The sequence below is a fragment of the Protopterus annectens genome, chromosome 3.part0 (genome assembly GCF_019279795.1).
Source record: "Protopterus annectens isolate FY-2018-M chromosome 3.part0, PAN1.0, whole genome shotgun sequence".
NCBI classification, from domain to species: domain Eukaryota; kingdom Metazoa; phylum Chordata; order Ceratodontiformes; family Protopteridae; genus Protopterus; species Protopterus annectens.
Window position 1 is genome coordinate 1,888,292,829 of NC_056731.1, and position 17,504 is coordinate 1,888,310,332.

Consider the following 17,504-nt stretch of genomic DNA (forward strand, 5'->3'; position numbering starts at 1 on the left):
AAACAGCCTGTAATACTAAGAAAACACTTATTGTATTAATGCAACTTGAAAGAGATGAGCCTGAACACATCTGCCTACTGAACAAAGTGGTTGCTGACAGAGAGTGCATAGGGAAATCTGAAAACACCCCAGGCTGATAGAGAAATCTGAAGAAGCAACATAGGTGTAATACATTTTTCCAAGATCAGCTAGGCATCTTAAAAACTGAAATAGCTGTTACTGAAACTATTTAAAACTTTATGAGTGTCTTATATGTTACACATTTAGAGAGCTTGCAGCAGGGGCACTTGATTCAGAATGTATCCTTGTGACAGCTGAACCTTTTGGTAATGTCCAGAACTCACCGAGCCAAAAACTGGAACAGAAAAAGAGAAGCACAAATTAAATAAAGGAGCACAACATGATACTCAGTAAAAGCCAGTGACGACAATAATAAGCATGCTTCTAAACAAGCAGTTCTGTATCTAATGTCCCCAAACAGTTTAAGTTAACTTGCAAACAAGAAAAAAAGAGTGTAAGAATTGAGTTTTAGCACCTTTGAAACTTAGAGAATCTCATACAGCAAGTACACACAGGAGGTGCATGCACATAAATGAATAAAGAAAAATAAACATCACATAAACCTTTTCAAACTCTAAAAAGGTAAGTCATCAAAAATATATGTTTAGGAATTAAACTTAATGGCTAGCAAAAATTTTCTTTAGAAACTAGTTAAAGCTGTCGTGCCAATTGAACTTAGAATGACACTTCTTAAAAATACATTTTTTTGGCTGTCCAGTAGCAGTGGTGTAACCAACTACAGTATCCATAAATAGTGATTTGAATGGTCTCTGTCAGGATGCCTTAAACATTATTCTGAGTAGCCAAGATGCAATTGTCCTGGTCCATAATAAAGCTCTGCAATACATCTGATTCCATTATTTACATTTTCCAAACCTTTCTTTTGCAGTGATACACAGACATTCGTCTTCACAGGGGTCTACTCTGTTTTTTTCAGTTATGCACGCACATGGAACTAATACAGCCCAATAAAGGATGTGTGGGACAAAGCCTCCCACTGTGCCCTTTTATTATATATTATTATCTTCTTTTTTGTTAACACTAATTAAAGCAGCTAGAAAAAGTGTTACTAGAGGAAATAATTTAATATAATAGATGTCATTCTAACATGTCATCTATTTGAGTTAGTGAAGTAATGTCAAATAACTCACTTTTGGCAAATGCACTAGTGGAAACTAGTTATATAACCCTTAGCTGGCAGTACATTAGACAATATGTACAGGTAACCCTGGTACTTAATTCAAGTCTGTTCACTCAGACAACAAAATCTGACTGGGATAGTGCTATCTTCACTTAAGTTTAAAAAATACAAACTGAAAAATCTTGTTATTCTGGTTGTGGTACTTAGTATGTGAAATATTTTTTTTTGCATCCATGTTCTCAGCAACCCTTATTATGTCTGTATTCATGGATGCATAAAATATTTTCCAGCAGCCTAAAAGGATCATAAGCATAATGATCCCTCTGAAAGTTCATATGTTCAAACCCAGCAGACTGTGCCAAATGTTCTACTGTCCTGCAGCTAGAACACTTGATAATATTTTAACTTCATGGTTATGAAATAAATTAGTTTTTACCTATTATTATACATAGAGCTTTTCTGAGTTTGAAATTAAGCCTCCCATCAGTGGTCCTACAAATGAGGCAAAAAATACTAAGCAGATCACCAAAGACTGAAATATAAACAGCAATTATGGGCATTAAGTTCATTGTCAAAGGAAAAGTTCAGTTGCCTAATAGTTTCTCATTCTGAAGAGGGCCTACTTAACCAACGAACAAGGTCTTCTTAAATGTTTAGCATTCAGGCTGTCTACAAACAGTTGTGAATACACATTAACAGATGCCATGGAGGTTATCCTGTCTTGCAAAAACCCAAATAATATTGAGAAAAATTGTTCACAATAACAATAAACTAGTGTGTGCTCCCTAGCTCATGTATATCTTAATCATCTAGGAGAGATTCTGCCCCATAACCTCCTCACAGATTTCTGTCTGCTATCCACAGCAATAGTTTATAACTTAGCAAACATTTATTTCAAATTTTCTTCCATAAAAACGCTTTTTGACTGACCACACATTAATTTAATACTTTCATCCATAAATATGATTTCTAATTGAGATAACATGAGTTCATTCATTACTTTATTATTTTAGCCCCGAGTTTACTAAACCAGTAGAACAGATCCTCTGAGAAATCATTACCTAGAGCTGCCTCTTCAAAACCTGTATCAGCTACAGTACTTACCTTAACCTAGTCCAGTTATTTTGGACTTTGTTTAGTACAACTAAATGTAACTGATGTATAATATTTTAAGGAAAGCTAAGAATTACCATGGGTTCTGCCTTTATCACTTTTATTTTCATGTTACTTCAGAAAAACCAAGTAGGTTTGGAGAAAATGATATTCTTTGTCCTCCACAATTTGTCTGTCATAGATCAAGATTGAACTAATTCTTAAGAGGCAAGTAAGATTTCCAGCAAAATTGTGATTAAATTGTGAGTTGTTTACCATAGCTAAAGGCTAATGTAGTCACAAAATAAAAAAGTTGTCATTTGCAAGGAGGACAGCAAAATGTACATCTATTTGAATGATGTCATTCTATACATGGATGAGCAAAATGAAGAACATTATAAGCTAAGCATTTGTCAGTGTTGAATGGTAACCTGAATTGGTAATGGACTACAGCAATATTACTAGGCAGAGAGAAAGAAATAAACTCTGAAAGACAGAAGAATCAAGTACTAAAGTATACAAGTAAAGCAATCCTTTCCTCTCCCTGTTTCTCTTACCATATATGTCCTTCTCCATTCATTGCCTTTCTGTCTCCATCTTTATCAAGCAATCAAAAATGAGTGTTGCATTAGTTATAAAAAGGTGAAATAAAAAAAAAATATGTACCAAGTGGATCTTTCTGTATAACTTGGTTATATGTTAAGAGGTAACAATCTCCTTGAAGGTTTAAATCTCTGAATATTTCAATACGTTCTTTTTTTTATCCAGAGTTACGGCTGAGTCAGTCAGGATCATCTATAAACAGTGGTTGCAATCTGAGGCATTGTTAAGTGCAGATCTTGAGAGGGCACTAAATATTAATATTCCCCAGGTTACCAAAAACATGCTTCCTCAAGAAAAGAAATGCACAAAAAATTGAATGATATGGTATACTTTCATCTGCATATGGCTCTCCTTCCTGCACCCAGGTGGCTTATTAATTCTTCCTACAGGGGTGAGAGACACGCCCATTATTTTTCCTGGCAGGAAATGCAACCCCCACCACTTGACCTAACCCCATACCCCCAGAGGGTGTGGCTATGTAAATGCCACTGCCTAGGAATGTGTATGTTTGCTTATGCATATTTCTGCCTTAGTTTACAGCAAGGAACAACCTTAACCCAAATACTGCCAGTTTCACTCCTACAATCTTTTTCAAGTACTAGGCAACAGGTTGAATCACCCCATCCCCCAGGATGGGTGAGATAATAAATGCTGCTGACTCTCACCCACCCCCTACACAACTCTTCAAGCTTCATATGGTGGTACCCAAACACAGGTTGTTTGTAACATAGTCAGGCATTTATATTTCTACACCACAAAAAACAGGGATGAAATAGAACATTTTCATGAATGTAGCATACTACAAGTAGTTTATTTGATATACTATATTGTCATAATATAATGGTGTAAATATTAATGAATGTTATTGCAAGGAACTGCAGTTACTTAGAGTTTTGATTTCTTTCATAGATATCTGAATTGTCCAAAAAAGCTGCTTAGTAAATATAATACTGAACCATATCCTAAATTGTAATATTCTTATAACAACATTTTTCTAAAAAATAGCCCTTAACTGGTACAATATGATAATGATGCCTGGTTAAAAGGGTTAACTTACTATAGGACCAAGCAAGCTAAATTATCCATTCTTCTACACAGCTTAAAAGCAACAAGCCTATTTCTTTTGTCCCATTTCTTTAGCATTTACTGGTTTGTGAATTGTTTTACAGAAGTTAATACATTACTTATTGCCTCTGCATTCGAATATATACATTTTTATTATGTTTCATAATAAAGCTCATCAATTAAATAATTATTATGTAGCCAATTTCTAAGCTATGGACGTGCAAATTAATTGTTTTAAAATAGCCAAACTAAATAACCAAAGGGCTGAATTCAGCTGCAGTTTCTGTGTTCTTGCATCAGACCATGTTACATTTCTTAGAAGAAATCCATTTTAAACTGATCACTATATCATGGGAGATGGGTTTTAGTCGTGCTTCAGAGGACTGAATGCATGTTTCTTTAAAGTTTTTTTTTTACAGCCACGTGGGAACCAATTTTATAGCCTGGTTACTAGAGTTGTTTGATTATTTCTGTATCAGTCTGCAGCAAAAACAAAATGTTTGTACTGGCTTTTAACCAATAAATTCTTATTTGCTAAGATAATATATATTACAAAGAAGAACATTATAGCTAATCACATGGTGGTTATATTTGCTATACTTCACCCATACGAAAGAATGGTTACGATCCAACATAAATGAAAGCTTGAAATGAAATATAACCTTATTGTTTTTGTATGCATTTCCACTCAAAAATCAAAAGATTTTTTTACATTGCATGGCACTTAAACTATTGATCACAGTCTGCATAATACTGAATAATATTTTCAAATTAAAAATTAATGAAAGTGCTCTACATATAAAAGGAGTTTTTGATAACCATTAACTTTGGCTTTTTAACATTTTGTAAATATACAGTATATAATCTTTGCAAACCACACTGTTATTGAAATAAGATATGGTCAGAAAGTCAATGACCAAGTTGTCAAAGTATATTTAGTCAAGTCTAGTTGGCCAAACAAAATATGAAAAATATGGCTGCTGTTTCAGTGAGGTTACTGTGAGGTTTGCTGACCTACAAGTCTGTCATTTTAAACAGGAAAGTGTAAGGGGGTTCCCCCTCATGAGGGTTATTGGAGTTTTTCCCCACACAAAATACTTTAAAATCATTTTACTCTGTTGTCATAAAGTTCCATTTAGTTAATTGCTCTCAAATGGGTTTCACTGGAATGAATGGTCATCAGTCAGTCAGTCTGACCACTTTATTTATTTATTAGCATTGGTTTACTGAAATACTCTCACTGACCACAAGGCCCCTTTTCATTGGAGGCATGGGGAGAAAAGATCTTCACAAAATACATACAATAAATTTACAAAAGGTTACAGTAAGAAAGAGAATTACAAGTCTAATAAAGACATTACAAACAACTATCAATTAATGGGTAGAAGATAAAAAGTGCATGTTACAGCAATGAGTTGTCAGTCTTAACTATTAAACCAAAAGAGAAAATAAATACAGTATCTTGAACATTAAGAACAGTTAAGTAGAGCTACTGCCGCGCAGAAACATCTTATTTTCATTTTATATATTACAGACATGGTGAAATATCTTAAACAATTAGCAGCAAGAATGAAGAGAATATATGTGTGAACAATAAACAGCAAATGAGTTGAACAACTGCAGTACAGACTCCGTTATTAACACTGCTTTTGAGATTTAGGCTTATATACAGCATTCATACATGAGTAATCTGACTGCTATGGGTGGTGTAAGAAGAATACAAGGAGTAGTTTATAAGGTGCTTAAGTAGATGGTGGGTCCAGAGTTGTAAAACAGAAGAGTAGATTACAAAGTACAATCGAATGTCATTTAATAGATGCAGATACAATGAGTTGAAAGATGGAAGAACATAATGAAGTAAGTTTGATAAGGTTGTGAAATAGAAGTTTTCATGGAGACAGTATGTGAAAAAGGTATGGGATGGGAGGGGTGGCTAGACAGGATTCATAGGTAAAAAGCAGAAGGCCAGAAGGGGGTAGATTAAAGAATGTCCATAAAATTATTCTTTGAGGCTGAATAGTTATGATATTAGGAGGAGAATGATTTGTGGGTGTTAAGGAGATAAGATATTATCCTGATGAATGTCATGAACATGGCCATTTTTCCATCAGATGTTGTTTAAAGATTAAGAGGTTATGGGCTTGTTTTAGTGTGAGTGAGGTGGAGTTCCAGATGTTGGATACGTAGCAAAAGCAGTGGGAGTCACCTGTGATAAGTAGTAGGTGTTTGTCTGTGAAGTGGGACTTTCTCTTGGTAGAATAGTGATGAACTATGTTGTTTATGCTGCAACATTCATCCGAATTGTAAATTAGGTTGTGTGTATTGACTAATTGAGAGAAGGTTATGGTGTGTTGCATTTCAGTCCACTGACATTGTTTTAGAGCTGAGCAGTGGTGTGTAGTAACAGAAAATGTTTCTTTTTTATTGTAGCATTGTTCAAGTAGGTGGAATTGGGTGGCTCACAGATTTATAAAACTGGGAGTACCATATTCTAGGATGGGGAGTAGGTAAGTTGTAGCAACTGTTTTCCTAATATTTGTAAATTAGGGTTTTATCCTATAGAGAGCACCAAGTTTTTGATTTTTTTTTCTGTTTCTTTTTTTAACTGCTTGTTTTAGATGAAAGTCAAATTTGAAATTTTCATCTGTTATGATCCTTAGAAATTTTGTGTGGGTTACAAGTCAGTTGTGGTACAGATGAAAGATGTTATATGGAAAAGTTTTTTTTTTTTTTTTTTTTTTTTGTGGTGAGAGAGTTGCTTGCAGGTAAATAGTACTAGTTTAGATTTTTAGGGGTCTATTTATGACACAACTTTGAATAGATAGGGATTCTTGGGTTATCTGGTGTAGTTTTTCCTAGGTTCTTGGCAGAGTCATCTACATACTTGATGAAGGTAGTATGTTTACCTGTAGTGTGGAGGTTGTTTATAAATATGCTGAAAAGAAATGTGCCTAGAATGGACCCTTGGGAGACACCTACTGCCACAGTTAAAAATCAGTATAGGCCCATTTTCAATTTTATGGCCTTTTGTCTGCCAGTGAGATAACTGTTAAACCAAGAGGGTGAGATGGCAGCCTTAGTCTTAAGGAAGAGAGTCTATTTAGCAGAAGTTGGTGGGATATAGTATCAAAGGCCAGAACGGCAATAGGATGATAATTGGAGAGATCTGTGGAATTCCCACATTTATACAGCGGTAATATGCAAGATTTTTCCAGAGCTGTGGGACATAGCTTTGTTTATCTGAGTAGTCCATTAGTATGTAAACAGGACAGTCCTCAGCATCAGCTGCAAGCTTGATGTATTAAGCTGTTAAGTTGTCTGGGGTAAGAGTAGTGGGTTTTAGCTTGATGAGACATCTTTTGATAGTGGAGATAGATATGGGCTGAAAACATAGTTTACTGATATGGTGAGTAGGTTCAGTGGATGAGAGGGTTAGGGGCTATGAATTATTAGTAGAGAGCTTGCAGCACTGCTGAAATGTGAGTTTAATTTATTGGCAATGTTTTCAGTGTGATTACTTAAAGGAGGAGTTGGCTGAGTAGACTGAGCTGAGTGAAGGAGCTGATTGAATGTAGTACACTAGAGATATTGCTAGCTGTTAGTTGGCAGGTGGTCACTTAAGGTACCAGGGAGTGAACCTGTGGAAATAATACTGCTGGAGTGTCATTCAGTCTAAAGTTCATGTTCTCTTACTGCTTTTGTTGTATATAGTTGGAGTGGTTATTAATTGACAGAAGCCCCAGAGTTTTATGGCATTGTGAGCAAATTAATTTGCTGTGGTTTGCCAATAAATGTGAGATCATCTAGTATTAAGGCTTCTTGAGGGATGGTAGTTGAGAACCAAAAAATAGTTCTTCCCTGAATCAGTAGTATTACCTGGGGTTATGTAAATTGTGACTGTGTTTATTATTTTGCATTTACTGATTTTCGGTAAGGACATGAGAATTTCAACATTTTGATTGTAGGAGGTTCATGGGATGGAAAGACAAGTTAGTAGGGTTTTTGTAAAATATTGGCATTCTGTTTGCCCTACCCTTTATTCTGTGTGATCTTAGGATATTGTGCCCAATTGGGAGAATGTTCTTGTCTTTTATATCTTGTTTAAGCCATGTTTGTGTAACTATAATGACATACAGGGACTGCTGGGCTAGACTTCAGATATCTTGTTTCAAATGCTTCTTAAGTTAGCATTCATAAAGAGCTGGCAAGATATTTGTACTGTGCATAGAGCAGTGTTCAGAATGGGAGGGTTTTGTTGGAGTGGGAGTATTTATTGGATGCTGTAGTGGGCCTGGATTTGGGTGGACATCGCCACAAAGGTTGATAATTAGAGGGAAGTAAATGTGGATGTAGGTCTGCTTTTGTTTACATTTCATATCATATTATGTTGAAATGCACAAAAACTGTTCCAGCATATCACTACTTTTTACTCTGTGCTTTATCCTTAGTTATTAGATATTCCAAATCATCTCTCTTGAAAATGTATTAATCACTAATACAATAGACCCCTAGTTATCTCCATTGTATCTGTTTTCTGTATTGATTACTCCACCACCACCACAACCACACACACACACACACACACACATGCACGCACGCACACGCACACACACACACACACACACACACATGCACGCACGCACACGCACACACACACACTCTTTCTGTACAGAACTTTCCTGTTACTTAATTCTTGGGCATCCTAAAACACTGTGTTGAGAGCACTGCAGTTTCCCTCTTTATTCTCTTTCTCTCTATTACTGTTGCTTGACATCTGCAGGTACAATAACAGTTGCCTACAAACAGTACTCTGATGTGTTATATACCCCTGCCTGACTACAGCTTAAAAGCTTACTCCTATCCTATTAAACAAACTCAGTGATGTGAGAGAAAAATGCTGCCCTTCCTGTTTGGTGCTAGTACCACCATGGTGCCAGTAAATAGCTTAGCAACTGCAATAATTCAGACACGAACAAGAGATCATATTCTCCTGCCTTGCTTACACTGCCTAGTACAGCAATCTATACATGTTTTTAACACACAGTTTCAGGAAAGGTAGGCAAGACAAATATTTTGGTGGATGTCTAAGCTAGAACCAAGACAAAGTCTAGCTGGATTCTTTAACCCATTGGGCTGACAACAGTAGGAAATGGAAAATCAGTTAAAATTAGAATAAGATACAGCAGCATAAATTAGACATCAAGAGATCATAATCATCACAGCAATCACTATTTTTAAAATCACAATTTTACATATTTTTCACAATCCATTATCTTTTTTTGTTGTTTTCAAGTTTATTTTTAATCGGTGTCTTACGTTCCTTTTCTCCTTTTGGTTAAAATGTATGAGAACCAGCTTGCTTGCCATGTCTGTTACTTGCCTTAAACACTTCCTATTTATTTAATGCAAAGCTGTCCAATGTATGTCTTTGGGCTACACTATAACTGTCAGGTCATAGAATGAGCTGGAAAGTTTTGCTGTTTAAAAATGATTCCCCATCGTTAAAAATAAATGGTACAGAACAGCAAGAAATATTAGTAACAATTTAAACCTGAGCATACCAGTAGGTGTTTTCAATTATTGTCATATAAAATGTAACATACATATATGGCCATATGAAGAAAAAAACATTAACAGCAACATAGTAGCCACTACGGTTAGCTACAGTTAGCTAGATATGCTAATTTTGTAAGTACATCCTTCTGTTAAAAAAAATAAAAAAGGATTATAATTCCATCACAACTTTATGGATTCAGAGTGGTTTTGTGATTCCTAGTTTTTGCGTGTACTTTCCTTTGAAAAAAAACATCACTCGTGATGGTCATTGAAATCCCCAGCATATGTACAACTAAAATAATCAGAAAGGTAAGTAGAACTCCACCCCCCACACTTTGTACAACTTATCAGAGGGGAGCAAAATTAAGTTAGCTGTCCATAAACTGCATATCATAAAACGGTTTGGTTTCCATCCAGCTAAACTACTCACCAAGTGTAATTTTATTTACACAACTGGAATGCTATTTACAGTTTCTCATTATATTCCATGGAATACTTATATTCATGTTCTGGCAAAGTCAGTAACTAAAAGGTAGTCATACCAAATATTAACCACTGGAAATAACACAAATGCCTGTTCACAATGAAAGTTGTTTGTAAACTTGAAAAAGTGCCTCATTTACAGAAGAAGCACAACTGACAATTTATTATTTCCCAGTGCATATTTTTGAACCAAAGACACTGGAGTTTACATATTTTACTAATAGCAGCTGAAAAAATAAAATAACTACATGAAGAATAGCCTTTTGACTAGCAAAAATATTGTGCAAACAGCTTCAGATCTAGACAGTTTAGGACTACTCCAAAAAGCTGCAGAATTAGACAAAAGCAGCAATACAGCATGTCTCCAGCTACTTCTAAGTGTAACAGCACAATGATTCACAGTTTCTACATGCCAGGACAGCAAACTACAAATGTTTCGGCAACAACAGAGACTTTCTTCCCTTGCACTCCAGCAAAAAGAGCTCACTAAGAATGACAAATCCAGATAATTGAGGAATGAGACCATACCTATCAATTGACAACATTTTTGCAGAATATCCAGATTTTTCCTAATATTTTTAAGTCTGTCCCTCATAAAATTTGTAGTTTTCTTTTAAATCATTGAAGACTGCAGTCAGTAAATAGTGACATATATTTGAGTTTCAAATTTCATATCTTTGTGAGAAAGCATAGGTTCATAGGTAGGTACTAGGCTATTGGCCCTAGGGCCTATACAAGCCTAGCCAAAAAGGTACCCTGGCTTTCGCCACCCAAGAAAATTATTTTCCTGTGCCCCTGTCAAGCAGAACCACAGAAGTGATCCCTGGGGTGAATTTCCTATTACCCATCCAATCATCAAGATTTTTCTTGAAGAGTGCTGATGAGGAGCTCTGTTTGACATAGACAGGTAATCTGTTCCAGAGTATGGGAAGTCTCTGGGACAGGAATCTATCCCTCCAGCATGTTCTCTTTATTGTGGTGACAAGGTTTAGGTCCCTAGAGCGTGTAGCTCGGAGGGATTGGGATTTCTTTCAGTGGAGCATGTCCAACAGATCTGGGTTTGACATAGCTTTGTATGTTAGGCAGAGATCGCCTCTGAGTAGGCGATATGCGATGGAGTAAAGCTGGAGTTTTTTGAGACGATCTGCGTAAGGCATCTATTTGAGGCCAGTAATCCTCTTTGTGAGGTATTTTTGCAGCCTTTCCAGTTGTTGTAGATGTCTTGTGAGGTACATACCAAAAGGGGCATTGTACTCTATAATGGGTCTAATGAGTGATGAGTAGAGGGGAACAATGACCTCTTTTTTTCTGGATGAGAAACACATGTAATTCTAGAAACTTTCTACATTCATAAGAGCAATATTTACAATTTGCCCCTGATTTTGTTTGGCTTTTCCCAGATTTCTTGCATTTTGATGTAGAGAGGTACTGTCTGCCCCAGAACAAGCTGCAAGTAATATAACACTGTAGCCATGGTAAAAATTTTACCACATTTATTATCAGAACTCTTCATTATTTAGGACATAATTCTTAATTTGTGTTGAAAACAAATTGCAAAAAAAAAAAAAAATACTACAACATTTTTAAAACATTCTGTGCAAGCTTTAAATGACAAAAAATAAACACAACTTAAGCTGCAAAAACAGGATTTCCCCTACAATATTCAAGACAGTATTAACTTGGGTGGGCAGATTTTGTCATACATTAACCTACAAGCATGCAAACCTATCTACTGAGAGTGGAAATATAAAGAAGCTAATATGTGTCAGAAATAGGCTAGCAGTAACAGGGTTACATCTAGGAGTTGTAGCAGCAGTGATAGATTATGACACAAGAGCTTTAGGTAGATGTCTACGACCCACAGCTGCAAGGGGCCCATGGCCATCTGAAAGCATTTGCAATATTACATTTCTAGTTCCATCGGCAGATTTACTTGGGGGGACATGGCAACAGTCCTTATCCTGGTTTCACCTTAAACAGCTCAAAATTTCAATTTTACATGCACTTCTGAAGGCATTTCTATATGCTATTATGAGGACTCTCAGAATGATTATGATGACAGTATCAGGTTGGGGAGTCCCAAGAAGTGATGATTTCTGAAATGATGGCTTAACTGTCCCGATTGCTACCCTCCTTCAACAGCAGAGAGTCATAATGGGTTCATTTGAGTGTGTGCCAACTGGAAGATGAGTCAAGTTGAGAAGTCCAAGAAAACTGACAAATAGAGAGGGTCAGGCTGGTCAGCATGTAAGCAAGCTTTTATTTCTCAGAAAAAAGATCTGTAGTTTTGTTCGGATACACACTTTGTCTGAGAAATTGCCTCTGGGGTGGGTTTGCCATAATAGTAAAGGTATTTTATTCTGTGTCAGGGGATGCTGTGGCCATCCCTGAGTTTATCAGTTACATCAACCAGACTACACCCTTTCTAAGCTTCACCCACCAAATCAAGTTAATCCAAATCAATTATTTAGATACCACTATTATGAGAAATTCTACAAGATTCTCATCCAACATTTTTAGGAAATCCACATTATCCAGTAGCTGCTTACATTACAACAGTGTCTACCCTTATACCCAGAAGAAAAGTTTGGTCAAGGGCCAGTTTGTTAGATTGGCATGTATGGACTTGTATAGGAGATTATGCAACATAGAGAAGGTCAAATTAGAAAATATGTTTATTGAAAGACAATACCCAGTCTCTATGGTTAGAGCTATCAGTGATGAGATCTCAAAAGGGTGGGGAAAGAGATATTGCCCTCTATTAGGTATAGGCCTTGATACCTCCAGAGCTGTAGTTTGAACAGCATTGACCCACCACACCAAGAACTGGACCAGAATGATAAGCCAACTAACTATTCTAGGACCCTCACCTTACAGTACAGTAAAGGATCTTACATTGTCAAAGACATTATAAGTAAGTACTGGTGTATCCTGACCAGTGATGATAAGTTAATAAACATAGTAGGACCAAGACTATTTTACTTACAAATGAGCCAGTAACATTAAAAACATTGTCGAGATGAAGAATTCCTATATATTAATGAAAAGTAGAAAAAACACAAGAAGGGGGTAGGAGTTGTAGTCTACACAAATACATCTTAGATTGTCAGGAACTTCAACTTAACAACAACTTAAAATCAGTTGCCTTTGCACAAGATGGAAATTGCCTAACAAAAGGGGTAATATACCTAGCAATTTGTTCCATCTGTCCAGCTTTTTACGTTGAAAAAACAGAGAGACAACTGAGGAAAATGTATATATGAACATAACTATGACATTCTAAAATCGAACCAAAAGAATGCTATTTGCAGACATTCAGTGATATGCTCTGGTTTCTAACATTTTTTGTTTATTATTTTAGAAAACAATACTACATAACCCTGGTGGGGGGGGGTCCATGGAAAGACTGTGTTGAATTAAGAGAACTGATATAGCAGCTTTAGTTATTTATTTATTATTTATTTTTACATTTGTTAACTGGGTTAGTCCAACTAGGCCCAGAGACACCGCTTTTTCAGTGGAGACCCAAGAAGAAAAGCTCCAGGAAAGTAATTACAGAATAAGGAAAAAAAACTAACAATTCAAGTTGTAAGATACTTAGCAGTACAAAAACAGAGAGAAATATACAATACAAATATATACAAGGCAAAAGTACAGTATTTTGAGAATGCAGTAGCAATATATTTGAGAAATTTGGTTAGCATTAAGTTATTTACAAGGAATGTAGCAATGCCTAAAATAAAAAAAAAACTAAGAGTAACATCATGACATAGTATGACAAAGATGTATTTAATAGCATCGGTACTAACTGCAGAGAGAGTAATATATGTAGACAGTTTAGGTAGATACCAGGCAGATATGTTAATTGAGAGAAGAAAAATTCATTAGGTAATTTTCCTGACAAGTACAGATCCATGCATGTTGGAAATTAATTTTTAGTTGCTTTTTGAATTCGCCACTTTTGGTAGCGGTGTGAAGGGACAATGGAAGTTTGTTCCATGAGTATGCAATTGAATGACTGTAAAGTATTTTTCCAGTATTTTTGGTTGGCTTGGTCACCTGCAGAAGATTTTGTTGTGTGCTTCTGAAGTCACAATTGGGTGTGTAGGGTGTCATTATGGATGTAAGGGTAGGGCAGGAGTTGGGGCTATTTAGGATGCTGTGTGCAATTTGTAGTTGTGATATTTGAAGCATGTGGGGGAGCTCAGGCCATCTTAAGCTTTTCAGGGAAATACAATGATGGGATTTTTAGCTATTACTGGCTGCGCATCTGGCTATCTTGTTATAGGTCGTTTCTAGTTTGGTTAAGAGATTATTTTGGAGGTTAGTAAGTATGGGAGCAGCATACAGCAGGGATGGTGGAATAAACGTTTGAGCCAGTGTAGGTCTAGATTTGTTAGGTATGTATTTTTGTTGCAGTATAGAAGACCTAGTTTTTGATTGGACTTTTTGATACAGTTTAAGATATGTAAGTAGAATTTTAATTGGTCGTCTATAGTAACTCCAAGCAATTTGGTGTTTCAGTTGACGGTGATAATTGTATTATCTAAGGATGAGATGGTGAAGTTGTCTTTAGCTGGATTGAGGTTTTTTTGGGAAGTGAAAGGAGAAGCTTGGCTTTTTTGGGGTTGAGAAGCAGGTTATTTTCAATTAGCCATTGTTCTACTAGGTGCAGAGATTGCTGAGTGACAGTGTGGAGATTTTGTATATTGTCAGAGGTGTTAATAATTGTGAAATCATCTGTAAACTATATTAACAAAGAGTGGGGGCAGGAGACATGGAGGTTATTTGTAAATATATTAAAAAGTAGGGGGCCCAGGATAGAACCCTGGGGAACCCTGGTCTTAACAAGATGGAAAGGGGAGAAGGATATTTGCCATCGACGGACTGATATCTGTTTGAGAGGCAGCTGTTAAACCAGGAGGTAGTGGAGGTAGAGAGTTGTCGGTTGGAAAGTTTGTTTAGGAGGATGGGATGGGAAATGGTATCAAATGCTTTGGATAGGTCAAGGAATAGAGCTGATATGAGTTTATTATCGTCTCTGGCTTGGGCAATGTTGTGTGTGAAAGATAGGAGGGCAGTGTCTGAGGAACAGAAACGGTGCTGTGTGGGTGTAATTAGGTTTGCCTGTAAGAGGTGGTTTAGTATTTGTCTTATGTATACATTTTTCCAGTATCTTGGATAAGGGGGATAATATGGCAATAGGCCTGTAATTTGAGGGTTCTGTAGAATTTCCTCCTTTGTGGAGGGGTATTATGAAGAAGGTTTTCCAGATATCTGGTACTGTATTTTCTTGGATGGATCTGTTGATAAGTATAGATACAGGGTATGCTACAGATTCAGCTGCATGTTTGAGAAGTAATGGAGGAAGTTTGTTGACTGATAGGGAACAGAGTTTGAGTTTGTTAAGAAGTGATCTGATGAAGGAAGTTGCTATGGGTGCTAGGGAGAACCAGAAAAGTGATGAGGTGGGAGGTGGAGTCTTAATATCAAGAGTTTCTGGTTTAGTAAGCTTTTCTATTATTTTCATGAAAAAGTTGTTAAGTAGGGTTGCAGTTTCATTAGAAGACTTGATAGGGAAAGGGTTTGGTGAAGAAGGGTTCCTTGGAGATAGTAATTTGTTTACTGAGTGCCAGAATTTCTTAGGGTTGGAATGTGGGTTGGTCAGAGATTTTTGATAATTTTTTTTTGTCTAGTAGGACCTGCTTTTTGTTTAGTTGTGAATCTGTTTATATACGTTGAGGTGGAAAGTTGAGTTGTTATTTCTTCCATACTCTCCAGGCATTGTCTTTTTTGTTCATAAGCGATCAAGATGCCTGGTTTAGCCATGGTGCATAATTACATTTTAGCCTAATTTTTCTACTGGGAGCCAGGGTGTTAAGGGTTTCTAGGAATATAAGGGGTAATGTGTGTAAGAATGACCAGTTTGCAGTGGACAGTTAATTTGTTTAGGGTGACAGGGTTGTAGTTTTTAAGGTTATGAGACTCTTTGTATTGGTTCATAGGTTCATAGGTCCATAGGTTGGTACTAGGCTATCAGCCCTAGGGCCTACACAAGCCTAGCCATAACAATTCCCTGGATATTTATTCCCACAATATTTATTTCCCTGGGCACCTGTCTAGCAGGGTGACTGACATGATCCCTGGGATGAATTTCCTATCTCCCATCCAGTTGTCAAGGTTCCTTTTGAAGAGGGCCAGGGAGGCGCTCTGCTTGACATGTATGGGCAGTCTATTCCAGAGTATGGGGAGTCTCTGGGTCAAAAACCTATCCTTCCAGCATGTTTTGTTCATTGTGATGACAAGGTTTCGATCCCGTGCGTGTGGCCCTGAGGGATTGTGATTTCTTTAAGTGGAGCATGTCCAATAGCTCAGGGTTTGACATGGCCTTGTATGTTAAGCAGAGATCGCCTCTGAGTAGACGATATGCCACAGAGTATAGCTGGAGTTTTTTTAGATGGTCAGCATAGGGCATTTGCTTTAGGCCTGTGATTCTTTTAGTGAGGTATTTCTGCAACCTTTCCAGTTGTTGCAGATGTCTTGTGATGTACATACCAAATGGGGTGTTGTACTCTATAATGGGTCTAATGAGGGATAAGTACAGTGGGACAATGACCTCCTTTTTTCTGGATGAAAACCCCTTAGTGATGAGGTGTGCCACATAGAAGGATTTCCTGACTGTTGTGGCAATGTGGTTATCGAAGGTGAGACCACTGTCCACCTGTGTCCCTAAGTCTCTCATCACACTTTCGGTGTTTAGTGTACTGCCACCTATGTGGTAATTTATGGGTACATGGTTTTTCCCAAAGGGGATAACTATACATTTCTTGGCATTAAGCTTGAGCCCATGGCTCTGGCACCAGGCATCTGTTTCTGTAAGGCCCTTTTGTAGAATATCTACATCATCTGGGGATTCAGTAATGGCTCCCAGTTTGCAGTCATCTGCGAACTTTGTTAGCCAGAGTCCCTTAGTGTTTGCCTGTACTTCAGAGAAGTAGATGCCAAACAAGAGCGGTCCCAGGACTGAACCCTGAGGTACTCCACTTGTCACTTGTCTGGAGCTGGATTTGGAGAAGGCTACTTTTACAGTGTGGGTTCTGTCAGTAAGCCAGTTGGCAACCCATCAAGTGACGTAGGGATTTATGCCCAGCTTAGTAAGTTTATCTATGATTCCAGAGTGGGGGATGGTGTCAAAGCCCTTGGCAAGGTCCAGATAGGCTGTGTGGACCGCCTTACCCTTGTCCACAGCTCTGGAGACTGTTTCGAAGAAGTCAATCAGGTTCAGGAGGCAAAACCGGCCCTTCACGAACCCAAACTGGGTGGGGTCCAGTGTTTGAAGGTTGCAATGTCTTTGTTTATAAATTCCATGATATTGCGTTCCATGCCCTTGCAGATCAGACTCATCAGACTGATGGGACAGTAGTTCCTGGGATCCAAGGTGGATCCCCCTTTGTGGAGTGGGAAAACAGTAGCTGTGTGCCACTCAGTGGGCATGAAGCCTGAG